The sequence below is a fragment of the Arachis ipaensis genome, chromosome B10 (genome assembly GCF_000816755.2).
Source record: "Arachis ipaensis cultivar K30076 chromosome B10, Araip1.1, whole genome shotgun sequence".
Lineage (NCBI taxonomy): Eukaryota > Viridiplantae > Streptophyta > Magnoliopsida > Fabales > Fabaceae > Arachis > Arachis ipaensis.
Window position 1 is genome coordinate 71,585,811 of NC_029794.2, and position 11,155 is coordinate 71,596,965.

The window sequence follows — 11,155 nt, forward strand, 5'->3', positions numbered from 1 at the left end:
CAAGTAACAATGGAGTGCATGCGTATTGGCTATGATGGGGTAAAAAGAGAGGGGTTTTGTTTGATTAGAGGGGCAATAAAATAAAAAGACAAGAAAAGTAAATTGAGCAAGTAATTAAAGAAAGAAATTAATAAAGAGAGACATTCATGGCAATGGATTGAGATCATAGGCTTTCTATCCTAGTCAAGCATGGCTAATTCATCTTATTTAGTTAACTCACACATTGGGAGAATGTCAAACAAGATTAATTAATCATGTCACAAATATAAACAAGAATTTATCTCATTACGTCAACTCCAACAAATAGGGAGAAAGTTTAATGAGACTAGCTAATCTCAATCCAAAAGTCCTAATCGACTTACTAATTTAATTAGCAAAAGATTCGCGTCAATGGAAATAATATTAGCTAACAACTCTAGATCATCAACATGAGTTGGGTTTTCATGACTCAAGATTGCCCAATTACACTTTCCAAGCTAAGAATGCTCAAAATCTACTCTAACATCCTTCCAAGTATTTTGTCAAATACTTAGAAGGCATAAAAGGGAAACATAGCAAATTGCACGGAATGTAAATCTACACTATTCAATTTCAAGGAATTAAACAACAATAAAGCAAGTCAATAATAAAAGAACATGAATCATAAATTGCATTGAAGGGAAATCAAATCCAACAAGAGCATCTATGAACATAAAAGAGAAATTAACATTACAGAACATGAGAATGAGAGAGTAGAAGTAAGAAATTATAAAGCAAACAAGATGAAAATATGTAATTAAACCTAGATCTAAGATGAAAATCAACCTAACCTAATTCTAGAGAGAAGAGGGAGCTTCTCTCTCTAGAAACTAAGGGCTCATGTTGGCTAAAACTAATTGCTCCCCCCTTTGCTTGGACTTCAATTCTGCATGAAATACACTCAGAAACAAATTAGATTTGGGCCTAGGCAGCTTAGAAATTGCCCCCAGCGTTTTGCCATTAAGTGGGCCATATAAGAATATCGGCGCGCGCACGCCATGTGCGCGTGTGCGTCGCTGGCGAATTCCCAACCCGCGCAGAAGCGGCATGTACGCATGCGCGTCCTTGTGAGAAACCACTTTTGCGCGTGCGCGCCTTGTACGCGTGCGCGTCCATTGGTGCATTCCAAATCTTTGTTTCTTCATGCATTCTCCACTTTGCATGCTCTTCTCCTCATTTCTTCAATCCAATACTTGCCTTATGAACCTGGAATTACTTAACAAACACATCAAGGCATCGAATGGAATTAAAGTGAAATAAAAATCACCAAATTAGGGCCTAAAAAGCATGTTTTTACACTTAAGCAAAATTTAAGGGAGAATTACAAAACCATGCTATTTCGTTGAATAAATGTGGGAAAAGTTGAATAAATCCCCCAAAACAAGCACGAAATAAACCACGAAATCGGGGTTTATCAAATCTCCCCATACTTAAACTAAGCATGTCCTCATGCTAAAATCGAAAAATAAGCAAAGGTTATCACATTTATTCAATGCAAACCACTAACTAAATGTAATCTATCTACATGATGCAATGGCTTAATCAAAATAAATCAACTTGCAAGAATACGCATATAAGCACAAGGGCTAAGGTATTAGCAATCAAGCAAACCACAATTGGATTGAATCATTAAAAGAGTTCACAAACTTGCAAGAAATGATGATCATGGGTGAAAACATGTAATTGAGCGATTGAACCCTCACCGGATGTGTATCCGCTCTAGGCACTCAAGTGTATAGGGTTGATTCACTCAATTCTCCCCTAATCATGCTTTCCAAGATTTGTTTTTCATCTAACAATCAACAATTAATTCATGCATGCATACAAATATTATGAGGGCTTTCTCATAGGTTGTAATGAGGTTAGGGTCAAGGTAGGATGCATATGGTCAAGTGAGCTAGAAATTCGAATCTTTGATTATCTTAAACTTCCCACCTATCCTATGACAACCTAAACAATTCTAAACAAACCTAACTACCCATTCTTCACTTTTCTCACACACTCATGTCTTCTCTTTTTAATCACCATACATATGCATTGACTTTTATTGAACTTCACTTCGGGGTATTTTGTCCCCTTTTTATTGCAAAAAAAAAATTTTTTAAACTAAAATATATATAAGAACATCAATGTGTATGGTGTAAACATGATTGATACATGAGTATGTACCCAATTCCCAAGATTTTTCAATAGAACACAAAAATACACTTTTATCTCTACCCAATGTTCCCAACTCTCCCAAAATCAATTAATGAGCACTCTCACTAGCCTAAGCTAATCAAAGATCCAAACTAAGGGATATTTATTGTTTTTCACTTAGGCTTGTAATGTGCTAACATTTAAGAATAAGTGGGTTAAGCATAAGCTCAAAATTGGCTAACAATGGAAGATAAAATGTTGGCTATTTGGGTAAGTGAGCTATATGAACAATGGCCTCAATCATATAAATGCATGTATACACAAAATAATGGACATAAAGAATCAAACAAATCAAGGATTACAATCATAGGAAGAGAATAATGCACACAAGAATGAAAATAAGTAGTTATATGATGTAACCATACAATTAGGCTCAAAACTCACATGCTTGTGTTCTTAGCTCAAAACATGATCCACAACGTATATAACCCAAGCAAGTTCTAAAAAAAAATTTCAACCAATTGGGGTAGTGTTCTAAAAATGAGTTTCTTGGAAATTTTCATCATATTAATTAAGCTTATTCTAATGCAATATTGTGATTAAAAAAAAATTTTTTCCTAGTTTGCCCCTTTTTTTTTCTCAATCAAAACACATTCCTCATAGAAAGGGTTAACTAGATTTTTAGTAATCCATTAATTTTCTAATCACAATCAACAACTAGGATGCAAAACACAACCAAGATGCAAAATATATATATATATACTAAGAGTGTGCAACAACCAAAATAAGAGTATCTACAACGGCATAAATATGTACAGTAATCCCAAAATGACCTAAAATATAGAGTGCGGAATAAAACAAAATAGAGTAGTAGCGAATAGAAATAAAAGTCTGAAAATTCACCACATGAATGCAAACACCGGTCACGAGCGGTGACCTCCCCATACTTTAGAATTAAGCATCGTCCTCGATGCTGCTACTGAAGCTTGGGATGGGGTCAACAATCGCACCAGGCTGTGGCTCATGCTCAGGCTCGGGCTGTGGAACTGGAGGTGGCACTAGCTGTGGCTCAAGTACTGGCTATGGCTCCGGGATGTCACGCTGGACCTCAGTGGTAGCTTGCGTCTCTAGTGGTGCCTCCTACTGTGTCGGCTCCTCAGTATGCTCCTCCTCCTGATCCTGCTCATCAGAAGCGGGAGACTCCGGAAGTGGAGGAAGCTCATTGTCCTGTGATGCAAACGCCTGGTCTAAGAGGTCGAGACGTCGCATGACACGATGCTCGAAGCGCACCATGAAGCGAAGAAGGTGCTGCACCAACAGATAAGTCGGCTCAGGTGCTGGTGGTGGTGGTAAGGATGCTGCTGCCGCCGTGGAGGAAGAAGGTCCTGCTGCCTCAACTGCAGCTCTAGCCCGAGAGCAACGTCTGGTCAAGGGCTTCTCGTGCACCCATCCACCCCATGGAATAGTAACTTCCTTATTGTCGTCATCTGGGGGTGGTGGTGTCACATGAGATGTTGATCCTTCCTAGGTTCCAATCAACAAAATCCAATCCCAACTCTGAAATACGGGCGTTTATAGCACGCCTCACGTCATTGGGAAGATTCAGCTTCTTGTCAATGTTCAAGGTTTTCTTTGTATAACGGGAGAAGCGTAGCTCGCAGTAGAGGTTGGGGAATTTGATTGAATCAGTGGATGGAAGTGACTGATTTTCTATATCTTCATCATTCAGCGGGTTCTTTGCATAGTTAGCATATATTGAGGGGGTAGAGGTCTTGGAGCGCTTCCTCTTTTTGGAAGTGGTGGCTATGGCTTTTCCTTTATCTAACATCCTGAAAAACAGAGATAATATAATATAAGCATATAGCCAAGTAGATATAAAGCACTCAAAGCAAAGCATATTCATGAAGTGAATAAAGAAAGGAGATTTCTTGGAATGCAAGCAACAAAATACAAAATTCAAACCAGATTTCAAACCAAGAATTTAAACCATATTTTGCACATTATTCATTTACCGAGTTCATAAAGCACCATATCCAAAAGAATGACATAAAGAGTTAAGTTGAAAACCAAAGAAGTCAGTCGGTTAAACAGGTCAAAGTTAGAAATCAGTTGAAAATTAGTGATATGGTGATTACTATCTCAGTTCGAAAGGAATGCACAAAACAAGGCTGTAAGCACACTCACAATCATGAATTACAACAAGTCATTGATGATGAAATATGATATTGCTAGAAAGCAACTAATATGAAAACAAGTCACCAATCAATGTAAAGATCACCAGAATCATATGAATATGTGTTGGTAGAATCAGTTCATTAGGGAATGAATCAATCAAGAAGCATTCAACACTAAATTCAATAATGCATCAAAGTCACAAGTTGAGGGAAGAGTGGAAAACCTTGTGGTCTATGAGGCTTAATGTAAATTACGCATGAATAAAGTGAATTAAATCAGCCACATAGATTGAAAATCTTCAACTTGTGTATCAATGTAAAAGAGGCACGAAACCTTAAAAGATTTACAAATAATGGCCAATCAAAGAGCTTACTCAACCATGCAATGCATAGAAGCAAATCAGCATGAATAATCAAGCAAGAATATGGACAGCATGACCAAAGGACTTGTTCTTGAGGAGTTTTCAAAATTCTATTTGACACAGAAAACATCAAACAGAAGTTTATTAATCCAATCAAAACACTATTAATTCAAGAATTAAGGTTAAGAAAAATTCGGCAGCATTTCAATAGCAAATTGGCTAATCCCTAATTTTAAACAGTTACAGCAAATTCCATACGAACTCATTAAAGAATCAGAAGCACAGAAATCATGTAAGAATTCATATGAATGGGTGAACAAGCCAATAATGCAGCACAAACAGCAGCAATCAGTATGAATTTACTCAGCCAGCAAGCATTCTTTCTCAGAACATTGATCAAAAATCATGGCTTACAATATAGCACACATATCAATTGAGCACAGAACAAATCAATGAAACAGAGCAATTCCACAGAGCAATAAAAAAATTCAAACAAACCTAAATCCACTACTCAGCCCAGATTCGCTAACCACCTAATTCAAACTAAACTAACTAACTAATCTAATTAAGCTGATTCTAACTACACTAATTCAATTACAGTAAAAAGTTAAAAGAAGAAGTAGAACAAGGGGTGAGAACCTAGGTGCAGAGATTGAACGAGAAAAAGGAGAGGAAGGTGAAGTGAGATGAAGAGAGAGAGAGAATCGACCATAGCAGCGCGGCGGTCTGGTGGCACAGCTGAGCTCACACCGGCGACAATGGCGGTCGCGGTGGCGCTGGGGCGGCACTGAGGGCGAGCAGAGATAGAGAGAAAGGGCGAAGAAGTGAGAGAGAGGGAAAGAAGAGGGTTGGGTGGTAATGGCGGCGGCGACGGCGATGGATGCGGGTTGCTTGCCGGAGGATGAAGGTGGAAGATGGTGAGAGAGAAGAAAATGGAACGTTGGGGAAAAGAAGGGAGTTGATGCGCGAATGCGCTAGGGCTTCGCGTCCCTAGAGTAAGTAAAAATTCGAATCGACGCATGCGCGCACCTTGCACGTTTGCGTGGGTGGGAGAAATGGACGAACGGTGCGGGAGCGCCATGCGCGCTTGCGCGTAGATGGAGGGGTTAGCATGGGCGCGGACGCGTACGGTGCGCGTTGGCGCGGATGTACTGGGTCGAAGGCACAAAAGAGGCCCAGAGTTGGCACAACTCTCGGGTCCTTTGGACTGGATGATGTTAAGACGCATCGATGTGCGCGCGCAATATGCGCGTTCCCGTGGATGGCTTGAGCTTATTGGATAGGCGCAGAGGCATGAAATACGCCAACGCGTGGACAGAGAAACAGGGAGTGACGCGGACGCGTATAGCGTGCGTTCGCGTGAGTTGAGGCACAGAGTTGGCCCAAAAATGGCGCAACTCTCTGGTCCTTGGCCCAGAAAACTTAAATGCGTAGCCGACGCGCGCGCGTCTTGCGCTTGCGCGTGGTTTGTTGTTGTTGTTTTTTTTTTTATTTTATGAGCATCAAAAGATCTCATAACTTCTCATCCTTCTTTAAAAATCTAGAACAAGCTAAGGTGCAAGATTAAGCACATCTTGAGACATAGGGACAATTTTCAAACAACTTGAGAAAACTTGCAAGTCAAGCAAAAACCCAATTCAAAGATTCATCCCTCATTAAAGCACAAAATGCATAAACACCTTAGTAAACAAAGAGAAATATACCAGAAAGTAAAGAAACTATATACAATGGAACCCAATTCATTCATTCATTATATCTACAAGAGAATTTCCAACGTTCTTCATGAAGCTTTGGTGAGGTTCTCTCCAAGACTTGAGCTCCCGAAAACGACTATCATAGGATAATCCAGGATCCCATATCTTGTCCTCGCACTCATCTTCTAGTTGATTGCCTTGATTTTGTCCGGGCGACGAGAAAACAGAATTCTCATGGAGGTACCAGATTACTGTCCTAGACCCATTTAATTTAGCATTGCACCAATCCATGCTCTCTAATTTCGAGCTTCCCACCATAATGAGCCTAGATTTAGAACGCCAACCACTAAACATCCTCCTCTTTCGCTTAATTCCACAAAGCGCCCTAAGTTGGCCATCCGTTTCAAGTAAACCATACTCAAGTGGGATTATGAAGCTGAGAGTTAGAAGTTTTACCCACTCAAGCGGAGGATTAGATGACGAACTAGGTGGAGGAGTTCCCAAAGATCTTGATAAAGCATGCTCTACTCCCGTCCATCCTCTTCTAGAGGTTTCCACCACTTGGCGAGCTTCTTCAAATTCCTCCTCATGCCAAGCTTCCTCAAGTTCACATTCCTCTTCACCAATTCCTTCTATTTCTTCCCCATCACTCATCATAGATAGGGGGCAAAGTAAAATTGACCTCATCATCGAATCCAGACAATTCGGGGAAGGATTCTTCAAACTCGAAAGGATCATATGTTGATTCGAAATTATCATAAATAGGAGCGTTTGTTGCTTGGAATACTTCTCCCAGTTCTTCACTCGCATTAGGCCTTGGAGGTTGTACGTCCTCCTCAACTTTGCTTTCCAATCTACTGGGGGAAGGTTCAACAGGATCGTCAAGGGGATTGATCAAGGTGGGCAAAAAATCACTAGTGATGGAATCCACTTCTTGATCAATTTCCTCCAACTTTTTGTTTACTTCCGTAACATTACTCTTTTCTGCAACATCCCCTCTCAGCTTCTTGGAAGAGAGTTCTTCGATCCGAGATTCCTTTATGTGCTCAACGTATCCTAAACATCCATCCACTACTTCCTCATGTGCACTTATCTCTATCTTCTCCTCTTGTTGTCCTTCTGGCCTCAATTCTCCTTCCTCACCATGGAGCTTCAAGTTCACATCCTCACGGGGCTCCTTGGTTGTCTCTCCACATTCAACAATGGGAGTACTTATGGCGCATGAGCTTTGGTGAGATGTTAGGTGACCCACGGCTTCTACTATGCCGGCCACCCTTACTCTTAACTCTTTAAACTTAGTTTCGTCAGGAGATGGTGTTGGAAGAGAGAATTCATCGGTTAGGGAGGGATTTTTGTAATCGGAAGGTGGTTTAAATTGGTGGAGTTCTTGAGGTGGTGTATGTGAAATTTGTGGTTCTTGAGAGTATTGGTATTGGGATGATGGTTGTTCTACATGTGATTCTAACGGTAGTTGATATGGTGTGTATGAGTTATGGTCAAGTGGAGGTAAATGGTGGTATGAGGCTTGTGAGTATGACGTGTGGCTATATTGAGGATATGGCTCATAGGCATATGGTGTTGGTTCTTGAAAGTCACAAGGGAGTTCACCATAGCCAGTGGATTGACATGCATCATAGAATGGCCCTTCTTCATAGTGCATTGGCGGAGGTTGTTGCCATGGAGGTTGATCAAATGTCTGAGGCTCCTCCCACCTTTGATCTCCAATTCCTTGATGCACATCCTCATTGAGGCTTTCATTTCCTACAACATAGTTTGAGCTACACTCATAGCCAAAGTGAGAATTCATAGTGAAGTAGAAAATAAAAACAAAGAGCAATAAGAAATGAAGGAGACTAAATAGTAAAACTAGCAAAAATCAACAAACAAACCAAAGATAAAGCTATTCACAATATTTACAATAGCCAATAACATAGCACCATTGGCTCCCCGGCAACGGCGCCATTAATTTGATATGCAAGAATTGTTGTCGGTCTAGGAATTTCACAAAATATTTACGTTGCAAGTATAGCTCCAAACCAACAAACAACTCTCGCATCAAATTAAAATTTTTGTGTTGTCACAAGTAACAAACCCCAATAAGAATTAACCGAAGTATTTAGACTCCGGATCGTCTCCCTAGGATAAAATGGAGTGCATGCGTATTGGCTATAATGGGGTAAAAGGAGAGGGGTTTTGTTTGATTAGAGGGGCAATAAAATAAAAAGACAAGAAAAGTAAATTGAGCAAGTAATTAAAGAAAGAAATTAAAAAAGAGAGACATTCATGGCAATGGATTGAGATCATAGGCTTTCTATCCTAGTCAAGCATGACTAATTTATCTTATTTAGTTAACTCACACATCGGGAGAATGTCAAACAAGAATTTATCTCATTACGTCAACTCCAACAAATAGGGAGAAAGTCTAATGAGACTAGCTAATCTCAATCCAAAAGTCCTAATCGACTTACTAATTTAATTAGCAAAAGATTAGCGTCAATGGAAACAATATTAGCTAACAACTCTATATCACCAACATGAGTTGGGTTTTCATGACTCAAGATTGCCCAATTACTCTTTCCAAGCCAAGAATGCTCAAAATCTACTCTAACATCCTTCCAAGCATTTTGTCAAACACTTAGAAGGCATAAAAGGGAAACATAGCAAATTGCAAGGAATGTAAATCTATACTATTCAATTTCAAGGAATTAAACAACAATAAAGCAAGTCAATAATAAAAGAACATGAATCATAAATTGCATTGAAGGGAAATCAAATCCAACAAGAGCATCTATGAACATAAAAGAGAAATTAACATTAAAGAACATGAGAATGAGAGAGTAGAAGTAAGAAATTATAAAGGAAACAAGATAAAAACATGTAATTAAACCTAGATCTAAGATGAAAATCAACCTAACCTAATTCTAGAGAGAAGAGGGAGCTTCTCTCTCTAGAAACTAACTAAGGGCTCATGTTGGCTAAAACTAATTGCTCCCCCCTTTGCTTGGACTTCAATTCTGCATGAAATACACTCAGAAACAAGTTGGATTTGGGCCTGGGCAGCTCAGAAATCGCCCCCAGCGTTTTGCCATTAAGTGGGCCATATAAGAATATCGGCGCGCACGCGCCATGTGCGCGTGCGCGTCGCTGGCAAATTCCCAACCCGCGCAGAAGCGGCATGTACACGTTCACGTCCTTGTGAGAAACCACTTTTGCACGTGCGTGCCTTGTACGCGTGCGCGTCCATTGGTGCATTCCAAATCTTTGTTTCTTCATGCATTCTCCACTTTGCATGCTTTTCTCCTCATTTCTTCCATCCAATACTTGCCTTATGAACCTGGAATTACTTAACAAACACATCAAGGCATCGAATGGAATTAAAGTGAAATAAAAATCACCAAATTAGGGCCTAAAAAGCATGTTTCATTGAATAAATGTGGGAAAAGGTGAATAAATCCCCCAAAACAAGCACGAAATAAACCACAAAATATGGGTTTATCATTCTACCTTCGATTGAATGAGTATCTCTTGGATTTCTTAATCAGAATCTTCGTGGTATAAGTTAGAACCCATGGAAGGCCATTCTTGTGATCCGGAATGTCTAAACCTTGTCTGTGGTATTCCGAGTAGGATCTGGGAAGGGATGGCTGTGACGAGCTTCAAACTCGCGAGTGCTGGGCGTAGTGACAGACGCACAAGGATGGTGAATCCTATTCCAGTATGATCGAGAACCTCCAGATGATTAGCCATGCAGTGACAGCGCACCGGACCATTTTCACTGAGAGGACGGGATGTAGCCACTGACAACGGTGATGCCCAATATACAGCTTGCCATGGAAGGGAGTAGGAAGGATAGGATGAAGACAGCAGGAAAGAAGAGGTTCAGAGGGACGAAAGCATCTCTTTACGCTTATCTGAAATTCTCACCAATGAATTACATAAGTACCACTATCCTATTTTATATTTTATTTATTTTCATCACTATAATTTCTTAAAACAATTTAATCCGCCTGACTGAGATTTACAAGATGACTATAGCTTGCTTCAAGCCAACAATCTCCGTGGGATTCGACCCTTACTCACGTAAGGTATTACTTGGACGACCCAGTGCACTTGCTGGTCAGTTGTGTGAAGTTGTGACAAAGAATTAAGATTATGAATGTGCGTATAAATTTTTCAGCGCCGTTACCAAGGAATGGAACCGTCACGATTTCTGCACACCATAGATCTCATTCTCCTACTCTCATTTAGTGTTTTTGTTACTCTAGTTATTTTGGATCTTGGATTTGGATCTTGTTTACATTGATTTCTATTAATGCATTGAGAAATTTCATGTTTATTGTTCCTAATTGCTTTATTATTGTTAATTGTTTGTAGTAAAGCTGGGCTCCCTTCGTTGTGTCTGACCTTTGAAAAGAGATTTGGTATATGGTAGAGGCTACCCCTTTAGGTCGGGCATTTTGTCCTTGTTGGGCCTAGCCTTTATGTTTTGGGCCAGGGTATGAACAATGCCCCTGCTTGAGTCCGACCTTTCAAGAGGTCGGGTAGTCGATGTGTTTTAAAATCTTGAACATTGCCTGTTAAAATAAGAGGCAAACATTACACTGCAGTTCCCTTGGAATCTGTGCATGACTTTAAACAGGGGTGCAAAAATGTCCATTTTTCCCTTTCCTCTTTATAAAATGCTTCGCGCTCTCCTTCTTCTCCTTTTTCCATTTTTGAAAACGTTTCATTAGCTTCGCTTATCACAAAAAACTTCTTCTTTTTCTTT